The following is a 12,385-nucleotide window of genomic DNA, read 5'->3' as shown; positions in this document are numbered from 1 at the left end:
ATGTATCGGGAAACTCTGGACTCCACTTCCCATCAGCCACTGCACTGCTCTAGTTGTCACATGACCACCTGCACCTGATTCATGTTTTGGTTAATGAGCACTCATGTGTATATATAGTCCTGGTCTGCACTATGTGCTTGTCTTTCGTTGTCTTAGACCCTGTGTTCCATGTTTCCTGATCTTGTTAGTCTATGTTTAGTTTTGCCACAGTATTCTGCCAAGTAGTGTCTTAGACTCATGTTGTTTATGTCTCAGTGTTTTGTTTCATGCCACAGTGTTTTTTCAAGTTGTCTTAATGACTTTTATTGAAGCAAACGTACTAAGAAACAAAGACACTATCTGCACCTGCTTCTGGCTCAACCTCGACATGTGACACCCCCGAAATATCCCAGAATCATCAGAGACATGTAATAGACCAAAACAACTTTTAAACAAAGCGACAAATTCTAACCGGCAATGCAAAAAAGCAACAAAAATGGACCTTTGATCATCATTACCACAATTTGCTCCTACACTGTCTATTATACAGCTATAATTATCTTTATAACACAGTGTGATAGTGAGGGAACGACTGTTTATAGCTGTTATAACATATGTGATCATAGGAACTAATGAACGGATTAAAAAAAAGTACAACATGTTGTTCTTAAATCGAAAGGAGTAGAATACTTTGGGATGTGATTTTCTAAGTAAATAATCAACTTTGGTGTAGTAACACTAAATCACAGTCCATTGTTGATTACTTTGTCCGTTGTTGATTAGAGCACAGCCGAAACTTTTATTACATCCGAAGCAACATTGAAATGGTTGCTGTACACATCACCAAACCATCTACAACTGCAAACCTGTGGTGTGAAATGAAAAGGATATTCCATATGCACAAACTTAATAAATCAATGAATGGAACCATTACATGTTTGAAAAAAAGAATAATATTAGAATATACCAGTACAATACCCTTATACTTTGTTTAAGTTCAAAATATAACTAATAGTATATTAGTTAGTTATTTTCACCCATTTCCATGAATGGTGCCAATAATTCTGTTGCAAACTGTATTATTCCTACAAATCAACAATCCAGAGGACAGAATAAAAAACGAGCCTCCTCTTCTGGGCCGGGAGGCAGTTTTATTTCCACTGTAAAGCCTCTTTTGCACGAAGCGTTAAAATTGTGTTAAATGTTAAGCCATTCCAGGATTAATGAACTGCGATCGAAGGAGGTGGGGTAGAATTGGTTTCAGCCCTGGAATAGATCTATCTCAATTTCCCTGTCAAAGCCTTCAGAGGCCGGAGACAATTGTGTTAAGGGGCCAGCACGAAATAGCTATTCCCATGCTATCAAGAGAGCCATCGAGAGGAGGAGGAATGGAGGACGAGGTTTATGGCACACACCTGAACTGTGAATAATGAGTGGAGCCTGTGATGCCGCTTTCATCTTCAAGCGTGTCACAAATCGGCTTTCATCTTCATCTGCAAACCGCTTACAGCTCCTTAACCGAAGAAGAACGGACACTTTTCCATGTCTTGAGGATATACCTTGATATAGAGGCTTCTTTTCCTTAGTTTTTCTCCCATGTGCTGATGGTTACATATCTCAAGGCCTGTAGCTTAGCGTGCGTACATAACCGAGCCAATAGCGTCATCAGTCGGCACCCACTAGTCAAGGGTGTTTCTTGCGGACATTTTGCACGGATCAGGAATCGTGAAGCTGAGGATAAGAATTGAGAATATGACTCAAAATGTCTCAGCAATTCAAAGTCGGAATAATGAGTACGGTTATGCATGCCACTCAGTGAGCTGGCAAATTAATATGACATATTCAGCCCATGGAGCTTGTGGGGAAACTCTGACATGCTGAAAAGCGATTAGCCGCAATTGCCGCTTTGATAAATTAGCATATGCCAGTCTGAGCATCGGGTGATATCAATTGAAAGCCTGACAAGGAACGTTCTGTGTCTAATCAAATTGAATCAAAACCACCCTTTAATTGCGATTGTATCACAATATCCTGGAATGAGAAGGAAAAGAAAAATGATAATGATATTTTTATGGAGTTTTGGACCCCGAAACTGCCTTTTTGAGTCATGAAATTTCATAACTCTGTTTTTCACTGTTTATGTGTGGACAAGAAAAACAAATAATTTTTGTTTTCTTATTTTATGTAAAAAAAAACAAAAAAATCCACAGCATACCCGTTACAATGAATCCACCAGTCTAAATAAATCTCACTGAGAATTTTGGATAAATTCTGAATTTTTAAAAACATTCGTGCATTTCGCCTTCTATACCGCTCTTAATGTTATCCTCAAGTTTATTTACGACATACTATCGGTACCTACATGGCTAGCATGCTTGTCTAAGCATTTTCAAATCTTCTTTGTGTTTTCGAGAGCAGTTGTTTTTAAAACTACGTTTTCAACATGCTCAACTGGGTTAAGGTCTGGTGATTAACTTGGCCAGTCTGAAACCTTCCACTTTCCCCCCTGTTGCTGTTCTTCATTGAGTTGGCAGTGTGTTTTGGATCATTGTCTTGCTGCTTGATAAAGTTCCTCTTGATTAATTTGGATGCTTTTCTCTGGAATTTGTCAGACAGAAAGTTCCTGTAAACTTCTGATTTCATTCTGCTGCTACTATCATGAGTTACATCATCAATAAAGATTAGTGAGCCTGTTCCAGAATCAGCTATGCAAGCCCAAGCCATGACACTACCTCCACCATGTTTCACAGATGAGGTTGCACAGTATGTTTTGGATGATCACTTCAGTAGAGTTTAATCTTGGTTCCAGAGCTTTTGTTGCTCATATCTGTATTTCTTTGTGAATTCCAATCTGGCTTTCTGATTCTTACTGCTGATGAGTGATTTTGCATCTTGTGGTATGGCCTTTATATTTCTGCTTATATTTCTGCTATATTTCTTTATATTTCTGCTTATATTTCTTCAAACGGTGGATTGTGATACCTTCACCCCTGCCCTGTGGAGGTTGTTGGTGATGTCACTCACTGTACATTAGGTGTCCATTGCTCAGTACAGCAGTGGTTTCTTTCTTTTTTCAGGACAGTCCAAATTGTTGCATTGGCTATGCCATGGCTATGCTATATACAAAATGTGCTATGTTCTAGGTCGTTTAACTCATCTACATATAAATACTAGGAAATAAAAACTGAAATTCTAGACTCTTTTCTCATATTCAACTTTTGATCTCAAACCCAAATGAAGGCACCAAGGATAAAACGATCAGAGTCACACTGTGCTTGAATTCCAGAATTTGAATTTAAAAGTTCAGAACCTTCTTATGTCATAATAGTTGAGAACAGAGGAAATCTTGATGATATGTTCACCAGACCCATTCATAGTCTTTATGAAGACACCAAAGGTTATCAGCTATTATTGTTTACATTGTGTTAATTGAAGCATGAAAAAATGCTTGCGCGGACTCTGATCTTTCTTTCGTGGGTATTCACAGTGATACAGTGATGAACTTATACTAATTTATTCAACTGAGCATCATCAACATCACTTAAATACTGAAAACTCACAGAATATACATTATACATCAATCTCAACTGGAATATTATTAATTATTAATCATTAATTACTAATTAATGTTAATATTAAATAATTATTAATTATTAATCGCTGATATTATTATTATATTATTATATTAATATTAGAGCAATTACTAATGAGATATGTTGAAGAAATCTGACAGTAAGTTAACAATGAAATTCACTCAGCTGGGCGTCCACCATTACTCAAAGCCTACTGGCTGATTTCGGTCATGTGACTGGACTTTTCCATAGCATGGCTTTATTTTAAATGGAAAATTCTGTGACCCTGATCTTTCTATCATCCAAGTACATTTATGAGATCATTCTTAAATGCTCAATCAACAGCCGTGGATGCACAACTCCAAAAATACAGTTTTGTGACTCTGATCGTTTTTTTTTTTTTGTGGTCTTCAAATGTCTTCAGTCTACAGCAAAAACAAATGAATTGGCCTTACCATTACAATAGTTTCAAAGGGGACTGCATACTTGGATGTGACCTTAGAGTCCATCCATCCATCCTTCCATTTTCTGTACTGCTTATCCTACAGGCTCACAGGGAACCTGAAGCACTCTTGAACCTATCCCAGTGAGCATTGGGCACAAGACGGGGTACACCCTGCACAGGGTATCAATCCATCGCAGGGCACAATCACACACACATCCATTCATACACTATGGACACTTTGGACATGTCAATCAGCCTACCATGCATGTTTTTGAACTGGGGGAGGAAACTGGAGTACACAACTGGAGTGCACGGGAATCATGATTGTGATGAATCACATTCTCAAATCTTTTGAAATCATGTTTTTTTTTTTTTTTAGGACATTCAAGCATCCATGTCATGACTCTGCTCTGAAACTTGTGCTTTAGATAAAGCAATTTTGCAGGACATTTATTTTTTTCTGTTTCGATGCTCTGCCTTGCCTTGGAAAAACACAATGTCTGCAAGGGTCTGGAAATCTTTCACAAGATGCGCGGTGGCCTTTCTGATTTATAGCAGCCACCACTGAAAAACTTGCTCCTTTAGGATTTCAGCACACCCACAATTCACCTGCTAGCTGGCTGCAGTGGCCTTGACCCAAAGATTTAAGTTGAAAGTTTTCCACTTGTTTAGAGGCCAAATCCTTAGCGACAAGCTTTAAGGATGATATAGCTAATTAATAGTGGAGGCTTAAGACTATAAATTAGCATCAGGCTCTCAGTGCCGGTGGGATTAAGAACTACCTAAAGAGAGTGATGCAGGGGTGCTTTATTACTTCTATTACTAAAGCTCTCTCACCTCCTCAAAGTTCAGCTTAGTTTGCAAAGTTGAGCTGCCATCAATGCCATCATAGATCACTAGCAGAGCCGAGTGAAAAAAGAATCTCTTTTGTTTTTAAGATCTTGTTGAATGCTTTTTTTAAAAAACAAAACAAAACAAAAAAAAACTGTGCTTGTAATAACAATGCCCAACGTGACATCAGAATCAGCACACAATCACTAACCAATATTTCAATATAAACATATTTAATGTGTTTCAGGGTAGAACTTTTTAAAATATCAGTCCCAATTTTTCATGTTTTTAAATTTTTCATGACTAGACTAGACACAATTTGGAAATGATGCTCCATTTAGTTTGAACTTTCGAACGCGTCTTGAGAAGATGGTTGAAAAGTGCTGATGTGGACGCCTGTTTGTGAGCTTTTGTGCGTGTCTTAATTGCACGCCTGGTTTGGAGTTGTGTCCTTTGGGCATGAATTTGTCAGTGACTGATTTATGTTGTGTTATTTCTTTAATGGGCTTTTTCTATAAACTGCGATTCCCCCTGACGCTGCAGCTGCATGGGGACTATTTCTCTCTAGAGCCTCGAACACTTGGACACAGACAGAATTTCAGTGAAATGGTCCTATAACGAGGTTATTAGAAACGTTGTTTGGGATGTACAGCGCATAAGCTGTAAATAAGCTAGATATCATATTCATCACACACAGCATTCATATAAATTATGAATCAATATTTTAATAATTGCACTCGCTTAAACACCTTTTACTTTTTTCCCCATTTATTCCTATTTAATGTATATTTATTGTAGTCATTATTTTTAAAATCTTATTTCATTTAATAGGTATTCTTTATCATTTTTGGAAAAGCACTTGTGTTTGAAATTGTGCCTTGAACATTCTGTAGACTCAGGGTGTCACTGTTTTGTGTATTTTGTGCTTATTTTAGATTTCGCTTTCTCTTGCCGGTTTTGTTGTGTCTCTTTTGATCTGTTTTGTCTCACTCGGGTCTCATTCAGCTAGTCCATTGGTTGTTGTGTTCTTTTAATCCTTGCATGTGTTGATATTATGTTAAACTTGTTTATTTTTCTTTCTTTTCAGTTGAAGTTGTTTGTATTTTCTGAGTTATTTTCTGTTTTGTCTGCCTTTTATTTGATCCCTGACATTGTCCTTTTATTTACAGTCCAATGTAGTGCTCGTACTGTATAGAAGAGGATTCCAGACCAAATCTGACTGTGTTTAGGTGCATAAGAGTCAGTTATGGCGATGACAAATGATTTGTGGGGCAAATTGATGCAAAATATGAAGCATTTAAGGTTTTAATTTAATTATTTTTTTTTAAATTCTGCTGTTTATTTCTGGCTCATACTGTACTGTATGTGAATAAGTTCTGTAAAATTGATTGTGGCTGAAGATATTTTTAGTTGCATACAGATATGTTTTATAGCATTCTCCTTTCACATACTGACGGATGACAAAATAACTTTACATGTATGCAACCTCACATTTTTTACTCTAATAATACAGGAAATGATCAAATGATAGTAAAGTATGGTCCTTTTTAAAAAGAAAAAAAAATTCTTAGCACTGTGAAAGGAAATCCTTTTATATCATATACTCTCTTATATTATGAACTACTATCAAATACCTATGATGAATGTATACATTTAATTACCTCTTTAAATAAGCTGATCAACTGCCATCATTTCTTATAGCTGGCACATGTATTTTCTGTCTCTTGAAAAGACTTATTTTCATAGTGTGCTGTGTGTTTTGTCTATCTGTCTGGTCCCTGCACCAGTATAAACTGTCCACGCACTGCTGTTATCAATGTGTATAAATACTCTTGGTTTTCATGAATAAACTGGGATGTCTATTTGAGCATTTATGTGTTAGTGTGTGTTCATTTAGGCCCCCCAGATCGATCTGAAACACTTTGAGGCGAACCACACTTTCTAAGCACAGAACTAAAAGCTAATAGAAGTGATTGTAGAACAGGCTGAAAGGCATTACGGAAGATCTGAAAGGCATAATCTGAGATTCCTGAGATACATGGAAATCTAACACACTGTCAAGAATGGTGTGTTTGATTGACATATTATTGTTTTTTTTTTTGTTTGTTTGTTTTAAATAAAAGCTTATATGGGAATGATTTCTTTTTATATTTTGAGTTATTGTGTATATTTAATTACTTAATAATATTTGTTGTTGCAAGTTTCTTGAAAAGCTAATGATATATGTTAAAGTTTATTTTAAATATATGAGAATGTATGGGAAGTACTGTATAAAAATATCAGAGTATATTATTTTACGCTTTTATTCAGAAACAGTCAAGTGTATGGAATACTGATGTGTACGTGATATTGTGCTCCTACATAAGATAAAACGCTTTGACATAGAAAACAGAATGTACTCCTGTTCATATATTAGATATGAAAGAAATGATATATTTTCCGAATACTAGTGACGCATACTGATGAGTCCAAATTGCATGAAAATGCATTTTGCTTGCTAGGTAGCATTTACCAATAATAGTAACAGGTAACACGTTTTCCAAAACAGGAAAGTCTTCAGGACAGGGGAGTTTGCGCTTTCTGGTTTCTGCGTTACATGACAAGCTGCATGTGTTTCTTTTTTTGTTCTTATTAACTTTAAGAGAGAGAAAAACATACATGAGTTTGGTGAAGGGATGACAGTTTATAGCAGATATAAACAAATTGATGTGTCATTAGCAAATTAGCAAAGACTTGTAATTGTTGACAAATTGCTGTGGTTTAAGAGGAATAAAAGACTTGCTGTTATAGGAAAAAAATCCGGTTCATGGTGGTAATCAAACCACCCTTTCATTTATATTTTCCTTTTTATATTTTATGTAACACTACAATTCCAAATGAAACTGGCTTCGGCTAATGAATAAAGGGAACATTTAGACATCAGGAAAAAAGGTTATAGCCTATTGTCTCTGTGACTTCCTCGAGATTCAAGGCATTATTGCAGGTCTGAAAGGTTCAGACCAGTGTGGTGTTTCATGAAAGCACATTTTTTAAAATGCAGGCCTGACATTTGGTCTTTCATTTCACGTCTGCCTCTGAAGTGTAAAGGTGACAGAGTGAACTTAAAAGGCTTTGTCTCAATTTGCCTGTGGCACCTGAAGCATGTTTCTTTTGAACATGGTAGCAGTGCAACGCCACCCTGCTTGATTTCATTTCAAGGACTCCTGGTCCTTCAGTCTGTGTATATGTGTGTGTGTGTGTGTGTGTGTGTGTGTCCTTGTGAGTGTATGAAGTGCTGCTCTGAAACTCTCTGTCTGACTTTGCATCGTCACAGCATTATGTTAAATAAATAAAAAAATAAATAAACCTGTCTCTTTGGGATTAATTACATTTATTTGCAAATTTGTAGTCTTTTAATTTGAATGATACTGAAGAAATTCAGCTAAATTTTTAAAATGTTCAATGACCTTTTTGCTCTTGGTACAAAGCACTACATTTTTAACACATCCCCACGGTGAAGCATGGAGTGGTAGCATCGTACTGAGAAGGACCAATAATCACTTGGTTGCGTTTGTTTTTTAAATTTGGGGTTTTATTTCTTCTCTTTTTTTATTATAAATAACCAATCCCTGATTGATGCTTTTCCAGAACTTTGTCCTAGACTTGTTAAGATACATTCACAGCTTTTAAAGTTATCTATTTATTTATTGGTAAATAATTTCAATGGCCCTGTCTCATTGGGGTTAATTGCAATTAGTTGCAAATTTGTAGCCTTTAAATTTGAATTAAACTAAAGAAATGAAAAACAAACAAACAAAAAAAACCTGCTTTGTACATTTGTATGTTCCCTTTTCTCTATCGACCTTTGTCTTTCCGCTGCGTGGGTGTCCACCTTAACGTATTGCATATTTATGAGAGCCGCTTGATTGACAGCTGCTGCCTCAACTATACCAGTGCAGGTACTAGATTAAAAGCATGGCGTAGGCTGGAAATAACATCGCATCAATCAAATCTTAACCACATGAGCCTGAAGACAGAACTCATTTGGAAAACATGACCTAAAAAGATTCAAAGGCTTGTAGAAAGATCTCAGTGGAACTATTTCACATTAATTTGGTTAGCAATCTCATAGGTGCAATTTTCTTTGAAGTGTCTCTGATAACAATATTGTGTCTGATAGATACAATAGTGTATCATATAAAACCAGTTAGCGACCCATACAGCTCTGTGTTTTTACACTTCCCCCCTGTATTCTCAGGAAATCCCTGAAATGTGCTCTGCGTGCACTGGAGCGTCAAAGGGGCCTGAAAAAAAAAACCCCAACAACAACACACGAATACACATTATTCCACCTCCCCATTGCATTCTCCTCGATCGCAGAGGCTTTTAGCGTCTCGCTCCTCAACTCTTCATTAACAAAAGCCTTTATGTACAGCACCCCGGGTGCTCACTACACAGCGATCGGATGCATTGTGTTGGAGCCTTCACGTTTCAGGGCGATTTGCTTGAGTGCCAGCAATGACGCATCTCATGCTTTTACGACACGATTATTGAATCTTCGCCTTTCTGCCTGTTGTTAAACACTGCTTTGTATATTGGTGCAGATTAAGGAACAAGATTACCTGTTTGAAATCTCCCCTTTTCATCATTAACTAAATTATCTAGCTATTTCTAGCTATGAACATTGGGTAACATTGTCAGCCTGGTACAAATCAGTTATGGTGATTAAGTCATAAAAATTTTCATATTTTGAGATTGAACTTGAGTGTAGAACAGAAACATCAAGTTTTTTTTTTTTGGTCAGTTGTTCTAAAAATCACAGAGGAGAGGCAAGCTCTAACATCTGATTCCATAACAAACCCGTGGATATTTAAAAACAGTACTGAATATGAAGAAGTTAGTTGATTATCTACATCATTGTCTAACAAATTATATATTGAAATAAATCATTCAACTCTACTACTGCCTCACAATAAATAAATGTAACTTTTTGTTCCTGGTACAGTACAATGCACTACATTTTCAAAAAAAAACAAAAAAAAAAAACCTTTATGAGAACGTTATTCCCACTGTGACGCATGGAGGTGGTAATACCCTGCTAAGAATAACCCATAATCTCTTGGTTGAGTTTGTTTAAAATTTGGGATTTTCTTTTTTTGATTAATACGTTTCAAGAACTTTGTCCTGGACTTGTTTTGATAAATCCTTGGTCTTCATGATGATACTTGAAAACTTTGTGCCATCCAAGAAAAAGCTACTGTGCCAGAACTAATTTAGGGGTTTCAAAGTAATGGCGGCAAATACTTATGCAATGACAACTTTTTTATTTTACGTTTTTATTTTTATTTGATAAATAATTTCACACTCTCTATTCATTTTCTATCACTTCAATACTACGTGGTGTTTTGTTTCAATTTCCGTTCCGTTCCATATTGTAACAGTACAGTACAAAAGGACAAGATGAAACCCTATGCAGGCCACTGTATAACATACTTTTTTTTTTTTTTTTACTAGAAATGAGTTATGGACAGTTATAAGGCTTTTTTTTTTTGAGAGTTGATTATATGGAGTTGTTATATATTTGATAATTTTTTTTTCATCCCAGAAGTAGTTATATTTCATTTGCAGTTTGAGGATAAACGGATCCAAAAGTAACACTCGGTTTCACGGTATGAGATGGAAATAACAATGAATACAAAACCTAACAGGAAACATGTCTGATACAGAGGCAGCAGCTTTGCTAAGAAGAAAAACAACATAAAAACAGCATCCTTTCCCCTTCAGTGAATTGGCTTTTCCTCCTGTATCACCATAGAAGGGCTCAAATATCATAAATGCTATGGCCAAACTGTGAATCTCGCATGCACAAAAGTGAGCTAGTTGATCTTGCTAGGCCAGTTGATCTTGTGGACCCTGCGCATACTTCAATTAGCTTTTGGATAAACAACAGTAACCGTAAGCACAACAGGCCAAATATTTGAAAGAGAGGCGATATGTGATTCTGCATACTGTGGCACTCAGAGACGTCGCGAGTTTAAGTGCAAGGCTTGCTGAGTGATTAAGTGGACCTAAAAAGTGACAGAATGCAGCAGCTGAAAGTGCAACCGCACCAGTGGTTGAATACAGAGTGAATACTGAGTGTGAACAGTGTTTGTAGAGAGTGGGGAGAAAATATATCAATATTTAGGAACGGACTTGATTAGTTCAACAAGATCATTTGGATTCATTTGGCTTATCTGATTTGATTAATTTCATAACTTTGTCCTCCAGATAAGCAATGTCTCTTATTAAGATGCTGTCCGTCTCCTCTGGTGTCCTTCATGTGAAATGGAATGGCTTACCAGAATTTTTTGAATGCGTGTCCAGCCCTGACGAAAAAAAAAAAAAAAAAGTTGGAAAAATGGTGACGTCAAGCTGTTAATATTATGAACAAGTGTTTAAATCATGTTTAAATCTAATGAAGAATGAAGTCCGCACACATTTAGCTCAGATATTCTATTCTATAAATGGTCTTCCTGCTCATGGACAAAGAAATGTACGATTAAAAACATAATCTACCTTTTGCAACGTCCTTGTCCATAGATTTACCTTAGGAGATCTGTTTTATGTGAATTAAAATACAGAATTGTCAAGAATGACTGCTATATGAATTTATTATACCACAGCGATTTGCCAACGATTGCAATATTTAATTTATTAATGAACGACACGTTACACTTTTAAACTGTTTAGTTCCTTTTAATGTAATGGAACGTCTGCTACACAGCTCCTGTTAGCTCCTGTTATAACTTATGATATAGCAGCTATAAACTATAAGTTGCTCCTCCACCAGGTTCTCTTGTGATCCATCCATCCATTTTCCTAGAGGAAACCCCGGGTTCTCCAAGGGGAGAACATACACACAGGGCGGAGGTGCGAAGCAAACCAGTAAGCCACCATGCCCCCTGCTCTCTCAAAACAAAAACAAATAGCTTGAAACAAACAAAACAAAACAACTCCTGCAACCTGTCCGGAATACTTTCCTGTAGAAGGAAAAGTCACTAATTCTTACAAAGCGCTGACACTGGAGACGCCTTCCATAAATGTTACAGCACACAAGTGTCTCCTAATTAAATAAATAATTGAATTAAATAATTGTGTGGACTTCATTCTTCAGTAGATTTTATGCATCAGACCGTCACACAGAGATGCCGGACTTAACGCTGGACGAGTATTTGTTCAAGTGTGACAGAGCAACTCCGAGTCTGCTGTTTACGACGTGAAACCTGTGTAATTTTGCATCAACTTAAAAATCATGCAAAACCATCACGTCCGCTAAGCATGACAAATTAAGACTCAACAATCAACATCAACAGCTATTTACCAAACTGAGAGTCGCTCGAATGATTCACACTTCACTGAAAATTAGATCCAAAATATTACACCAGCACAATACGAACGTTCAAAGAGTAATCACAGTGTGTACGTTTCTACAGCTGTGGCCTGCTGTGCAGTGGAAGTGGAATAATTAAGCGAATTATTTTTGTTTATGTGACTGTATTCTTGATTATAGAGACCAGTGGAAAATAAAGCAGACTTG

This window comes from Ictalurus punctatus, chromosome 7, assembly GCF_001660625.3.
Source record: "Ictalurus punctatus breed USDA103 chromosome 7, Coco_2.0, whole genome shotgun sequence".
Lineage (NCBI taxonomy): Eukaryota > Metazoa > Chordata > Actinopteri > Siluriformes > Ictaluridae > Ictalurus > Ictalurus punctatus.
The sequence above is the reverse complement of the archived record's forward strand: the minus strand, read 5'-3'. Positions refer to the sequence as shown.